The sequence below is a fragment of the Leucopleurus acutus genome, assembly GCF_964270905.1.
Source record: "Leucopleurus acutus genome assembly, chromosome: 1".
In the NCBI taxonomy this organism is placed as follows: Eukaryota; Metazoa; Chordata; class Mammalia; order Artiodactyla; family Delphinidae; genus Leucopleurus; species Leucopleurus acutus.
In genome coordinates, this window is record NC_139142.1 from 60,126,224 (window position 1) to 60,142,396 (window position 16,173).

Consider the following 16,173-nt stretch of genomic DNA (forward strand, 5'->3'; position numbering starts at 1 on the left):
CTATCTAAGCGGCTTTTGCGAGTTTCCTGATGGGAGGGACTGGTGGTGGGTAGAGCTCATCATCATTCTTAAAAATAAAGTTTAAAAGTTAAATGAACTTTGTTTACGTAAAGCTCACATTACATTTTCCTTATTTTTCTCATCTGATCGTGATCCCATAAAAGCATCATCCTTTGAGGCTAGAAGAAGCACTGCTCTATGTGAGGCTAGCCAGCAGCTCATTCTCCCACCAGACTTATTCAGATATAACAAAAATGTATTTTAGTAATCTTCTTGGTAAATATTGATAAATACATAGTGATTTTAAGAGACTGTCATATTTTGAAAGGATAAAACAATATAGAACTGGAGTTCTAAAATATAGCATCTTCCTTTATCATATTTTGTCCTTGACTTTGACATAAGAATGACCACATCTGTTTATTGAGTGAATACACCAAATAGAGACCTTTTTTGCTGTCATAAGCACAGTGTAGCCTTTTTCTTTTTACACTCTTTTTCTTATTACAAAAGTGGTACATGTTCACCCAAGAGAATTTTGAACCTATAGGTAAGCAGAAAAAGAAAGACAGGAAGAAAGGAAGGAAGGAAGAAAAAGAAAAAAAGGAAAAAAAAAAAAACAGTTTCAATTCATACATTATGGGCTTCCCTGGTGGTGTGGTTAAGAATCCACCTGCCAATTCAGGGGAAACGGGTTCAAGCCCTGGTCCAGGTAGATCCCACATGCTACGGAGCAACTAAGCCTGTGCGCCACAAGTATTGAGCCTGTGCGCTCTAGAGCCTGCGAGCCACAGGTACTGAAGCCCACGTGCCTAGAGCCTGTGCCCCACAAGAAGAGAAGCCACCACAATGAGAAGCCTGCACACCACAACGAAGAGCAGCCCCTGCTCACTGCAACTAAAGAAAGCCTGCATGAAGAAGACCCAATGCAGCCAAAAATAAAATAAATAAATTTAAAAAATAAAAGAAATACATACATTACATACATACAGATAGATATATGCACATCACCCCTTTCTAACATGCAGAAATCATCACTGTTCATTTTTCTGGGCATGTCTCTGTAATCATTTTCCCAAGCCTCCACATGCTGGTTTTTCTCCCCTTTAACCATGTCACTAAAGTCTGTCTATGTTAGACTGAACCTTTGTAACATTTCCCTTTGTTCTAGGTAATTCTTTGAGGATATTACATTGTCTTCTCTTTTCCATAATTTCAGGAGCAGAAACACTTCTTTTTCTTCAAGTCTTCACTGTAGGAGAACTCACTGTTGTTCTCTGTCAGATCTGACAGCCCATTTGCTGGGGTGCAGTATTGGGGCACTGACAAGGAGGTATCAGTCTAGACCACCATTATCAGAAAGACTCCTGAAAAAATCAGAGTGTCATGTTTAAGAGGAAAATGGTATGTAGTTTTTCCTTAGAGCTAGAGCACTGACAGTCAGTTTGTTTCTTCAGCTTGTATTTGTTTTCAGTTTACCTCTTTGTGGTGATAGATCTGAGACACAGCTTATGTGTCTTATGTCTCACAGCTTATTCACCTCTGAAATAATTTGTTCTCAGAAGCCAGGCCCAAACACCAACAAGCTACCAATACAAGATTTCAAGAAAAGTGAGTCAGATTTTAATACAATTCCTGATTTAGATGATTGAATACTTTCTAATCTCAAAATATGAAATGCCTTTAGAGAAAGCATATAATACTCACATGAGTTAAGGTATTTTTTTGTGTATCTATATCTGCTGTAACACCTTTTTAGAAAGTATGAGGAAGGCAAGCCTGCAATTTTATATTCTATTAGGCTGTCCCTTCAGCCTCAGTGACAATTTTAGAGAAGTTGATTACTGAGCCAGAAGTAAGCTCTTGCACTCAAGAGCTTATTTGATGATACTAACTTCGGGTAAGTCTTATTTTGATATGTCTAATAAGGATGTACACACTGAAATGCATTCTTGAAGTCCGCTGGAGATACTGGTTACACATCAGGAATACATTTAAACTAATTCATGAGATTCTTGTCAAATCAGTGGTCTGGAACTTTACATGATAAAAGAATAAATGATTATTGATTAGCAAGCATCACATTTAAATATAGAGTCTCCCCTAAAAGCCCTTCTGTTATATTGTATGGACATGCTGCCTTGATGAAATAGCACATTAGTTTGCCCCCAATCATGATGTCTCACTCACACTTAACATAGAGAGGTTTGTTTACTCTTGTGCTATTCACCAATTTGAGCCCAGGTGACCCAATTTATTTATGCTCCATCTACTTTTACTTCTGGCAGCCACTATTCATCATCTTGCAAAATATGGAAAGGTGGGTAAACTCCCTGTTGGTACCATCATAGGATGCTGGACATAGTTGCATTTTATAAATTATTTTCATAACCATTATTTAATTTGATAAATTTAATAATCATGTGGAGTAGTAGATTCATATACTGTTTTGGTCACTTTACATAATGAAAATTGAAGTTCAGAAGAATTCAATGACATGTTGAAGCTATCATAACTTGTGAGTTTTAAGTCCAGATATTACTTCTACATTCGTGTATTCCCTCTGAATTATATTTCAGTTTTTTCCTGTGCTTTAAGGAACGAAAGAAAAACAAAAAATTAAATTTTGAAAAACCAGAAAATCTTACCAAGCGACCAAAATCTATGTTCTTGAGGATAAAATAATTACTAATGTGAGATATGAAAGATGTCATGGAAACCATTATTTTGAGCCAAATCCTAAAGTAAACAAAAACACTCTAAGTTTATCTATATTATTATAGCAAAAAAAGCAAGGATACCTATTACTAAAATGTCTTTTATACTACAGTAATTGTAAATATGCTATAAAATAATGAATTCCATCCAATTAAAATATAGAAACATTCAGTTAATTATCAAAGTGATTCACAAATAATGGAGCTTAGAACTGGTTAAGGTAGTAATTAGAAAAATCTGAATAACACAGATAAGGTCTGCATGAAATAGAAAGGGTAGTAACATAAAAGAAACAGATAAAAGAGATCTTAGATTAGTAGGAGCTAGAGAAAGAGATAAAAGAGAGCTTAAGTGAGCAGTTTTCAGTCTCCTGAGACTTTTGTTATCTGAAGGGATGCTGCTAGATTCTCAACAAAAATTTCACAATATAGTTATTTCAAATAACTATAATCATTCCAAGTATACCCATACACACATCTTACTGCACATCTGTAGTAAGTGTTACAAACTCAAAACAGCGACATATTTTTCCCACTCCAGGTAGGTTTGGAAGCACAACCCAGTATCTTGATATGATACATGGTCATTTGCCCTTCCCCACTTCAGGAGAGTCCCATGGACAGCTCTTCAATTGTGAAGAACTGCATCCCCTCCTAAAGAGGCATGCTTGAAGACCTTCTTGCTGTTTCTCTGAAGATGCAAATCATCCCTTCCCAGTCATGCGCCTTCCTACAGAATCAGCCCTTAAGCCCTGCCTACTCTGTTTGTACCCTGTGACCTTATGCCAGCTCAGGGCCATCACCAATTAAACCTGAGCCAATCAGATTTAATTAAGAATTTGAATGAGATGGCACCTAACTCACTGTGGTGTACTAGCTTGTAAAGGAGATTATGTAGAGGTGGGAAAGCTTTGTTCATTTTTCTACCTTGCAAGCACTGCAGCAGAGAAAGCTAGACAGCGGTACGAAGCAGGAGAGGAAAGCAAAGACTGAATATCACTTTGACCAGAGACAAGAAGAGAGGGAATTCTCAACTTTCTATTCCCAGTTTCCCTGTTGGGACTTCCTGCCTTGGAGTTCCCTTCTATTCAGTAAGGTATCTCTGTATTATTTGGATAAGGAATGCTTCAGCCTGCTTAAATGAGCTTCTGTTTGTTCCAATTAAATGCTCCCTGATTATGGCAACCGTGACCTGATTCAAAAGTAGTAGCAACTCTGTGCAAAGGGACACAGAGTTGCTACTACCTGAGCAACAGGGTCTCACTGCCTGAGACAGGGTTTTAGCTGACACAGACAGGGTTTTTAGCTGACACAGAGTCTCACTGCCTGAGACAGGGTTTTAGCTGAATTCAATTCAGGTACCCCCTCTCTACCAGGAGAAAATCACACAGTTCACTCAGACTGATACCGTTTCAGCAGGGCTTGTTGAGCAACAATGGTGTGTGTCTTATTCTTACTACTTGAAAAATTACAGAATTTTCAACCTGGAAAGGAGCCTTAATGATCAAATTCAGCATCCTGGTTTTGTAAATGAGACAACTGAGAAGCAGAGAGGTTAATTCCGTCATTCAGGGCTCAGGAAATCTTAGCCCAAATTTCTTCAATTGGTCTCTCCCCTCAGGACCAGTCAGTTGATAAAGGGGTCTTGAGTTTTCTCTGCTTGTAAAAAATGGAGAGATTCTGCTGCCCATAAAACCTCGAGCTAACTTTATGTATCCAGCTAGAATCATGTTATCATCATATAACAAAAAGTCAGAAGTAACAGTGGCTTAAACACATGACCGTGTATTGCATTTATCTCACCTAAAATCAGTATGGGGGGGGTGTACAGTCCGCCAAATGTAGTGACTCCATGGCTGCCAGGGACCCACCTTCCATTTTTATTTCTACTCTTCCATTCTTTTTTTTTTTTTTTTTTTTTTTTGTGGTACGCGGGCCTCTCACTATTGTGGCCTCTCCCTTTGCGGAGCACAGGCTCCGGACACGCAGGCTCAGCGGCCATGGCTCATGGGCCTAGCCGCTCTGCGGCATGTGGGATCTTCCCGGACTGGGGCACGAACCCGTGTCCCCTGCATCGGCAGGCGGACTCTCAACCACCGCGCCACCAGGGAAGCCCCTACTCTTCCATTCTTGGTATCTGAATTCCATCCTCAAAGTCACCTCAGTAGTCCAATATGGTGTTGGAGCGCCATCCATCAAATCTGCATTCCAGGAAGCAGGGTGTAGGAAAGAGGAAGGGGCCAAGTGGCACATCCTAGCTGTCTTCTCCACCTAATAGCTTTTGTTTATGTATAACTGGTCATAGCTCAGTTAAATGGCCACTTTAGGACCAAGGAAGCTGAGAAATGCATTATTTTAGCTAGGCACATTGCCACCTCCATAATTGGAGGTCTCTTACAAAGAAAGAAAGAGTAAATGGATGTTGGTACAGCAACTAGAAATCTATACCATACCTTCCTAGAATTTTTGTCACCAATTCTTCCTTAAAGGATATCTTTAGTGGGTATCTCAAGACTATTGCCCAAACTAGATGGCATCCTAAAACTGCAAGAGCCAAAGAAATCCTCCCTGAGTGTTCTCCTTGTGCTATAGGAGCTTCTTAATGTTGTCCGAACCTCTGTCTAGTTCAGTCTCCACTCACTACGAGCTGACTCCTTTTATCCTGTCCTGTCAGGGATTTTGCTGCAGCACATATTGACACCAGCAATACTGAATTATGTTCTGTCAACTGTTAAAAAGCTTTTGCGTGTCATTACAGAATCCCGAGTAGGAGAAAGAGGCTCCTAAGTCAGTGGGAAAGCAGTCTGCACATGTCATCAAAAGACCATCTGTAAAATGGCAGATAATAATGGTGTCAACCTCATCGGATTTTTATGATGATCAAATGAGTTAATACGTGTGCAAAGCACTTAGGACACTTTGTTATGAAGCAAAATAAGTGCCCTTTGAGTGTTTGTTATTACTGATCGTCATCATTATTATTATTAATACCATATGGCTTTTTTACATACTGAGAAATATTTTGTGGGAAGCTAGGAAGATGATGTCTTTGTCCCCAGAACTGAAATTGCTCCCAGGAGAATCACTAATGGATCTAGATGACAAGGAAGAGACATTATGTTCAGGAAGCCACTGCTCAAATGGCTACTCTAGTACAAGGTTTATCAAGTTGCTTAGTTGGTAAAGCGGTCCCTTGCAGTGTGAGTGTTGGGAGGATATTATTCCCATGAGGGGAGTTTCACATCCCTGGGCGTCCTTCCAGCCAAGGATGGGGATGAGGTGGGCTTGAGGGTGCTTAGAAGGGAACCAATACTCCAAACCAAGCGGGGGACATGCTAAACTTCCCTTCCTCACAACTTTGCATCAACCCGTTCCTGGCAAATTGGGTTCCAGACATCTCTGGACGAAGACTTTGCCAACTCACAATTGGGTTTCTTAACAGTAAACCACTTACACATTTGTGGGTTGCATGGAAATTTAATGTTGTTCTAAATTAAGTAGAGAAGAGAACAAGAATGTGTTAATTATATGCAACAATGAACCAAGTGTAAAAGCTAGAGTCTTTAAGTTTATTCTTTGAAGCATATTCCGACTTTGTTTTTTTAAAAAATGAAAGTAAGGAAATGATGAAACCACTTAATGCCTGAAAAACCTGGATCACTGTTAGAACTGTACTATGAACACTGTTAACTTAGTCATTATTAAGTCAACTTAGTTGGTATCTTTAGTGGGTATCTCTTTAATTACAGTCACTGTTGAGGGCACATCAGCCTCTCCAACTTAATGACTAAGTTATTAAGTTAACTTAGTCATTAACTTGGAGAGGCTGATGTGCCCTCAACAGTGACTGTAATTAAAGTCTGGTTTGGAAGTCTTTTCAACCCTGATGTGGCTCTAAGAGAGTGTGAGAAGATTCCCAGGATTGACATTTAGAAAGAAGCAGAGTGACTTTCTGTAGCCTGTAGTAAATCACTTCCAACACACAGTGAGAATTAGAGACAAGGACAGGAACAAAAGGTATAAGGAAAAAGAGGATCTTGGGTGAAAAGAAACATATAATTCTATCAAAATGGTTTATGCTGACATGTCACAAAGGCCTATTCACCTGGCAATCACTCTTTGCAAGAGGTCTAGGAGAAAGAAATTGCAAAGCTTACATGGACTGAAATTCACTTCAGGCACCTCTATGGCTTTTCTTTATCCGTAGTTCACTTAGTAGTGTGCAAAAATAAATCTTTGAATATGATGTTCCCTTCCCCATTGTTGGTTAAATCACAAACTGTTTCACATGAGGAATACTAACACTAAGCACTTTTTATTTGAAGGGGAAGGAGGCAAAGATTATCAAGGAACATCTCCAAAGAACATGGTATTGGAATTCAGGAAATTAGTTTGCCTTCTCCATAACTGCCTTCCCTCTAACGACAGGGCGACTCTCTCTCCTGCTTTCTCAAAGGCGATTCAGATTCCCCAGTGAAAAATGAGAATCACTCTTACCACTTATCTGAGTCAAATAAAGGTTCAATATATAGTAATTGTATGTTTCTTTTGCATTGCAAATGAACAACAGCACCTGCTGAATTTTCAAATTTGCAGCACAGTCTGGAATATAGGAATATAGATATATAGATATGGTATGCTTTATAATCTTTTGATTATCAAAGTCTAGTATTAATGGTTGATCATTTCCTAGTTAGTCATCAAGCTTTTACCTGATCAGAAAAGATAACTTAGGGAGTGGGGGCGGGAGAGTTAAGTAGTAGCTCTCAATCTTGCAAGTGGAGAGAAAAAGACCTGAGAGATGCAGATGATATCAACAAACTGCATCTGGATTCTGAAACAGGATTGAAGACACTGAGATGAAGCCTCTTTCCAAAGGGAGGGGAGCATTCCATGAGGGGAGGAGTGGGGAAGCTTGCTGGCCTGCAATCTGACTGGGGAGGAAGAAGGAAAACAATACTCAGATGAATCTATGAACTTCTATAGAAGGAGCAAGAATCACCTGAGGGGAAGAGGAAGTTGTGCGAGGTCCTTGATGACTCACCTGGGTTAAGAACGGAACAGGTGGGGACTTCCCTGGTGGCGCAGTGGTTAACAATCCGCCTGCCAGTGCAGGGGACACAGGTTCGAGCACTGCTCCGGGAAGATCCCACATGCTGCGGAGCAACTAAGCCCGTGCGCCACAACTACTGAGCCTGCGCGCTAGAGCCCGCGAGCCACAACTACTGAGCCCGTGCGCCTAGAGCCTGTGCTCCGCAACAAGAGAAGCCACCGCAATGAGAAGCCCTCGCACCGCAACGAAGAGTAGCGCCCGCTTGCCGCAACTAGAGAAAGCCCGCGCACAGCAACCAACACCCAAAGCAGCCAAAACTAACTAAATAAATAAATTTATATTAAAAAAAAAAAGAATGGAACGGTTGGCCTGAAAAGACACCTAGAATATCCACTGCCTGCTTACCAGTCACAAAAACGGGGTAATATTAAAAACAAAGGGTATTTGAGGCCAAAAAGCAGGACAGTGTGACTCTGTGGTCATGGCAGGATACTTTCTGTCTGACCTTGGTTGTCAACTGAGACTCTGACTGGAGGCTTAAGGCCCTGGGTCCTCGCTTTGCAAGGCAGCTTTCCTTGGAAGCTGTATCCTACCCAGTTTCCTCTTGACACAGGCTGCGGGCCCATTTAAATCCTTAAAAAAAAAAAAAAAAAAAAAAAACACTCTAAAAAGTGCTTTATTATTTTTACGTGCTATTACAAACGCCTATTGTAGGGGGTTCAAGGGAGTTGGAGGCTGATCAATGTAAAAGATATGCCATGGGAGGCCGTAACATACAGGGCTGTGATGGGGGAAGTTTTTCACAGCTTGAGACATCCAGAGGCTTAAGGTGAGGGGACCACCATCCAGAACGGGAGGAGGGCAAAGAGACTCCTGGGGGGAGAGGAAGTTAGAGGCAGGCTTCCACCTTGAGACACTGTTGCTCAGCAATAGCAGGGAGTGTCTGTGTCAGCAAGCTCCAAAGGGCCATACGGCTTGGGGAGTTATAACCAGAAGGCTCTATCTTATCTGTGGGTTACAGCTGTCCAGTGCACAGGGTATGCAGAGCAGATAGGCTTTAGATAGCTAAAAATCTGCTTGCTTGGGGTATTTTAAAAACAACTGGGTGTGTCAGAATTTGAGTTTGGTGCTGCTGGGCTTTTGAGCTAATGTGTCAGCGAAGAAATAAACTACCTAGTCTATACACAGAGGCCATCTTTGGTTCATGTATACAACACCTGTGATAAATGTTTAATATAAATTATTCAAACAATACAACAATTAAAAAGAAGAAAGTAAACACAACTCCATATCCTTCAACCAATAAATAAGTACTGTTAACATTTTGATTTTTATTTACATTCTTTCTCTCTCTCTCTCTCTCTCACACACACACACACACACACACACACACACACTACAATATAAACAATTTTATGTAAATAGAATCACATTTAGCATCAAGCTACTAATCTCTGTTTTGATTCAACAATACTACCGTAGACATAAACATAGATACATATCATAATTTTTATTTTTGCACACAATTTTATTGTATGTTCATACTATAATTTACCTTTAAAAATCCCTATCAGTGTATATTTCAGTTTAATATAATAACATACAGTTCTTCAATTATCATTTTGTATATTGTTTTCTAATTTCTATAAATTCATGGAAGTGGAATTACTAAATCAAGGTGTATGAACATTTAACATTCTTGATACCAATTGCCATATTGCCTTCCAAATTTTTATTAATTAACTTACACTCCCATGTATATTCATGAATTTTAGATTAAGTTAGGAGGGACTGTCAGGAAGGTTAAAATACAAAATGAATTGAGATGTATGAAAGTCACTATGGGTGAAACTGCATTCTTAAAATTGTATTTGGAACAAAAAGGTGATCACAGAAGGGATACATCCACTGTCCCTTCACTCTTAGCAGATGATCCACCTTGAACTTCTCAGAGAAAGCAGAGGCAACAGGAGTAAAGTCTTCCAGCCTTCAGTTTCTACCCACAATCTCATTTCCATTCAGTGTCACCTGCCGTGTTCAAGGAAGAGTTATCTCTACTACTTTCTGAAGTTCTTGGTCTCACAGTATTTCATAAATTTGTCACTCTCTCTCTTCATCAAATACTTTAAACCTAGAAACCTGTTCAAAGCATCTTCGCTCTAAAAGTAGTACCCTTGACTGTGCTTTCACTTCAAGTCTTCGCCTGGGGCAAGAGAAAAGTGTGGCATGTCCCAAGCATATGAGAGTGCATATGAAAATACCCAATATGCATTCCAAGGCTAAGGAAGCATTTCTGGAATTATTAAAAACCCTTGTCATACTTTTATTATATACAGCAGACTCATGATCAATTCCAAGAGATAATTTATAATCCTCCCTTAACCAGTTAGAATGTAGTGCATATAATCCTTTCTCATGTGGAATAAGCTCCCTCTTTGGCCTCCTATCTGGTCCTTCCTCTTTCAGCTTTTGGAGACCCACAGAACTCTTCTTGAATAACTTGTTTCCCTTCTGCTTGGCAAGGGAACAAATACGACTCTGGTTTTGCTCCCGTGGTCCTTGTCTTATTCTTTGACTCCGCCTTCCTCCATTTCCTTGCAACACTCAAGAGGGGCCTACAGATCCTGCCTCTATTTTCTCCCTTTCCACTTTTTTTCATCCCACTGAAATATGATTTCTGCTTATACCAAACTAACTGATGCTACTTTTGTGAAGGTCGCCAAAAAAAAATATTTCTACTTTACAAAGTCAGTAGTTTTATTTATTTATTTTTTAACATCTTTATTGGAGTATAATTGCCTTACAATGGTGTGTTACTTTCTGCTTTATGACAAAGTGTATCAGCTATACGTATACATATATCCCCATATCCCCTCCCTCTTGCGTTTCCCTCCCACCCTCCCTATTCCACCCCTCTAGATGATCACAAAGCACCGAGCTGATATCCCTGTGCGATGTGGCTGCTTCCCACTAGCTATCTAGTTTACATTTGGTAGTGTATATATGTCCATGCCACTCTCTCACTTTGTCCCAGCTTACCCTTCCCCCTCCTTGTGTCCTCAAGTCCATTCTCTATGTCTGCTTCTTTATTCCTGTCCTGCACCTAGGTTCTTCAGAAACTTTTTTTTTTTTTAGCTTCCATATATATGTGTTAGCATATGGTATTTGTTTTTATCTTTCTGACTTAATTCTGTATGATAGTCTCTGGATCCATCCACGTCTCTACAAATGACCCAATTTCATTCCTTTTTATGGCTGAGTAATATTCCATTGTATATATGTACCACATCTTCTTTATCCATTAATCTGTCAATGAGTATTTAGGTTGCTTCCATGACCTGGCTATTGTAAATAGTGCTGCAAGGAACGCTGGGGTTCATGTGTCTCTTTGAATTATGGTTTTCTCTAGGTATATGCCCAGTAGTGTGATTGCTGGGTCATATGGTAATTGTATTTTTAGTTTTTTAAAGAATCTCCATACTGTTCTCCATAGTGGCTGTATCAATTTACATTCCCACCAACAGTGCAAGAGGGTTCCCTTTTCTCCACACCCTCTCCAGCATTTGTTGTTTGCAGATTTTCTGGTGATGACCATTCTAACCGTTGTGAGTTGATACCTCATTGTAGTTTTGATTTGTATTTCTACAATAATTAGTGATGTTGAGCAGCTTTTCATGTGTTTCTTGGCCATCTGCATGTTGTCTTTGGAGAAATGTCTATTTAGGTCTTCTGCCCATTTTTTGATTGGGTTTTTTTTTTTTTAATATTGAGCTACATGAGCTGTTTATATATTTTGGAGATTAATCCTTTGTCCGTTGATTCGTTTGCAAATATTTTCTCCCATTCTGAGGGTTGTCTTTTCATCTTGTTTGTAGTTTCCTTTGCTGTGCAAAAGCTTTTAAGTTTCATTCAGTCCCATTTGTTTGTTTTTGTTTTTATTTCCATTACTCTAGGAGGTGGATCAAAAAAGATCTTGCTGTGATTTATGTCAAGGAGTGTTTTTCCTATGTTGTCCTCTACAGGTTTTATAGTGTCCAGTCTTACATTTAGGTCCTTAATCCATTTTTCAAATGAAGCAACTGACAAAGGATTAATCTCCAAAATTTACAAGCAGCTCATGCAGCTCAACATTGAGTTTATTTTTGTGTATGGCATTGGGGAGTGTTCTAATTTCATTCTTTTACATGTAGCTGTTCAGTTTTCCCTTTCCTTATAGATTGATACCATTTTTCTTTGTTGCATTTACCATGCTTTTGATGATATAATTTGTTTGTTTATTTATTTGATATCTTTCTTCCTCCCTGGAATTTAAGCTCCATGTGGTAACGTTTGTCTTCATTTTGTTAAATATTATATTCCTAGTGTTTCCTATTTACCCATCATATGCAGTTAATGAATCTGTGTGTCCTTCCTAGACAGTTTCATCCATTTCTATGACTTTAACTTTCACCAGATCTGAATCTAGAGTCTCGAAATCTTTTCTGGGCTCCAAACAGTATTTCCAAGTGGATATTACATGGCAACTTCATACTATGCCTGTTCAGAAGTCAACTGTTTTAGTGAAAACATCACAATTCACCTAACTACCTGGTATAGTTACTTTTATGTGTCAATTTGACTGGGCTTCCAGGTCCCCAGGTATTTCGTTAAACATTATCCTGGAGTATCTGTGAGGGTGTTTCTGGATGAGATTAACATTTGAATTGGTAGATTGAGTAAAGCAGATTGCCCTCTCTGATGTGAATAGGTCTCATCTAGTCCCCTGAAGGCCTGCAAAGAACAAAAAGGCCAAGCAAGGGAGAATTTGCTCTCTCTACCTCATTTTGAGCTGGGTCATTGGTCTTTTCCTTCCTTTGAATTTGAACTAGGACAGAAACTTACACTATCTGCTCTCCTGGTTCTCAAGCCCTCAAAATTGGACTAGAACCATCAGCTGATACCGTTGGCTCTCCTGGGTCTCCAGTTTATCAACTGCAGATCTTGGGAATTCTCAGCCTCCAATATCATAAGAGCAAATTCCTTATATAATATCAGTGTCAATCTCTCTCTGTATATACGTGTGTGTGTATACATATATGTATATATAGGTGTGTGTGTATGTATGTATGTGTATGTGTGTGTGTATATATATATATATATATATATATATATATATATATATATATATATATATATTCTGCTTCTCCAGAGAACTCTAATACACCACCCAGAGTCCTGGAAATTGTCCCCAACTCTATACTTCCCTCAACCTTTACACATAATTTGTCTCTAAAACCTGATGCTTTTTACTTCTGAATGTCTGTTTAGTTAGCATTCTGATTTTTCTTCTCTATCATGAATAATATTGGCACTAAAAAATGTAGAAAATATTGTTGGGAAGGAAAGGAAGTCCAAGATGGGATAGAACAATCGAAAAAAACACCTGGCAGTTCTAAATGTGTTCCAAATTTCCTGGCCAGGATGAGTCACATCCTTGAGAGTGGAGAACATATACAAATGATACTTCCATAGGAATTGCTGAGAAATTGTTTAAAAAAACATGAGATAAAGTAGAAGAGTGGAAAATTAGAGGTGGGAAGCTGGGGTTTCATAGGTGATTGAAGGTCTCAGTTGACAATGTGATATTATAAAGACTTAAGCTGTAATGTCCCACTGGCCTTGGGGCCAGGATTTCCAAAATACCCCTTTCCAAAAACAATATACATGAGAATGTCAGCATCACAATTTGTGAGCTTTCACAAATAAGTAGACAATATGATAAATGATACTGCCCAGGGATAATGATTAAAAAGGAAAGTAAAAGAAATGCATATTTTTTCTTACAAAATACACTAGTATATAATACTAGAACATTTGCATTTGGACATTTATTTGTTGATCCTTTTGGGGGTAGAGGTGGAGGGATTAGAGAATGACAGTACTCCCTCCTCTAGTCTGACACAGTGTAGCCCATCATCACCTTTATCAAATACTCATAATGTTTGCTTATATTGGATCTGGGTAAATTGTATGAACATCTATCTTTATTTATGAGCATTTATCTTTATTTAAACAATAATTGTCCTTACAATGCAAAAATACATTAAAACTAGAGTTTTTATATTAGAAACAGCCTTGGAAATGCAGAAGTTAAATATGTCAGAATGCTTAGGTCTACACAGTGTGTGTGTGTGTGTGTGTGTGTGTGTGTGTGTGTGTGTAGGATATAAATATATACTTAGTGCTCATTTACCATTCTCATTGTTCAGTCTACATTGAAATGTTTGCCTGAACTGGAAATCCAAGTAAGCCTTTGCCTGTCGAGTCACATCACATGCCTACAAACAGAAGTAATGAGTAATGGTGGATATAGTTAGAAGGGGACAAAGAGAGGAGCACTTGTAAGTATGACAAGAACAAGTGGAAGTTTGGAAAAAAGGTTGAAAATGTGTTTCTCTAACATACTGGTGGGGATGAAATCGAAATCTTTGCAAAATAACTTATATCAATTAATTAGTATGGGGGTCCAAAAATAAATTATTTTCACAGGCAACTCTGTCCAAGATCTAGAAATCAAGCTACAACCTCTGCTTCCATTTTTATTAACAATAACAAGAAATACAAATTGTTGCAGAAATAACATGTTGGGTGATGGAACAATGAAAAGAGGAATCCTTCTTGTTTAAAAATTACATGATTCTGTGACATTAAATGATTATAAATGTATTTTAAAAACCTAGTACTCTCCAGCTACTATTTGGTATATTTGTCTATCTTTCATTATCTCCTTCTTTCTTCTTTCAATTGTGAATTCATTTATTCAATGAATATCAGGTGTCCACTATATATCAAACAGTGTTCTAGGTACAGGGATAAAGTAATAAACAAAAAACACACAAAAATCTCTGCCTTCTTAGAGTTTACGTTCTAGCAGGGAAAATAGACAAGGCTAGGGATGGTCTCACTGAGGTCTTTATGAAAAGATAGGAAGGATGTGAGAGACTCAGCCTTGTGGGTATCTGGAGGGAGAATGTTTAAAGAAGAGAAATAACTGCAAAGTGCTGGGATGAGATCATGCCTGGTGTGTTGGAGAAATAGCTAGAAGACCAGTGACTGGAAAGAACTGAACATGGGAGAGAGTAATAGGACTTGAGATCGGAGAAGTACTTGGATGACAGAACATGTATGGGCCATTGTAAGCTTGTGGTTTTTATTGGGAGTAACACAGGAAGCAAATGGAGGTCTTACTTTGTTTTGTTTAAATAAAATTCTTATTTTCAATATAATTCTATATGTATATTTATATAATTCTAAATATATAGAAAAATTGCCAAGATAGTATAACGATCCTGTATAACCTTCACCTAGCTTCCTCTAATGTGAATATCTTATATGACCATAGTGCACTTTTCAAAACTAAGAAATTGACACTGGTTCAGTACTACTAACACCTCAACTACAGACTTCATTGGAATTTATCAACTTTTCCACTAATGTCCTTTTTCTTTTTCCTAGATTCTGATCTAATTGAGGGTACCGCGCTGCATATAGAAATGGAGGGTTCTGAGTAGAGGGCTGGCAGGACCTAACCATCATTTGGCCATTTTACTCTGACTGCTGTATATGTACTTAGAACCCATTTGCTATATACAGCACTTCTACTTCACTTATACCAAAGTGATGAATACCCTCAATACTACTTATCTAGTAGGAGTTGCTGTTCCAGTGTCTTGTCCAGTGGTAGATGCTTTTCATTCAACCTGACATTAAGCAGATACAACCCATTGATTCCCAGTAGGTGTTAAGGCAAAGCAGCCATGCATCTGAGAATATACTTAAAGAAGTCTTTGTATGTTCAACAGAAGAAACTGGGGCTCAGAAATAAGATCACTTTTCAAGAGCTCAGTTAGATCAATTACCCAAACATGGCCTGTAGTAAAATTTATCTTTGGATTTTGCTCTTATGTTCATGTTAGAGGGTACAATTGGGTCCACTTATTTGGGATCCAATTAAGTAGCACTTTACAGTATCCTATATTGACAAACTGCTTTCACAAGTATTCCCGTAATCGGTAAAATACAGTATACACTACATCAGGCATTATCTAGAATAGATTTCATTTCTCAGATTTATGTGTGCAGACAGAAGGTCACGGTGCCCTGGTTAACATAATGTCTGAATCATGCAGTTTAAAGCATCATGTGATCCAACCACATGTTTAAGTAATTACCTTTAAAGCCAGGTACTGACAAATTAAATCTCACCATTCCACAGACACCTCGCTATCTTTTCCACTACTGTTAATGGGCTGCTCCATTTTCCTGGTAAATTTACTTACAGACCACACAGCTGTCCAAGTAATAGCTCCCATTTTTCCCTAACGTTTCATGCTGAGATTTATTAGTCTTTTAATGAATTCCATC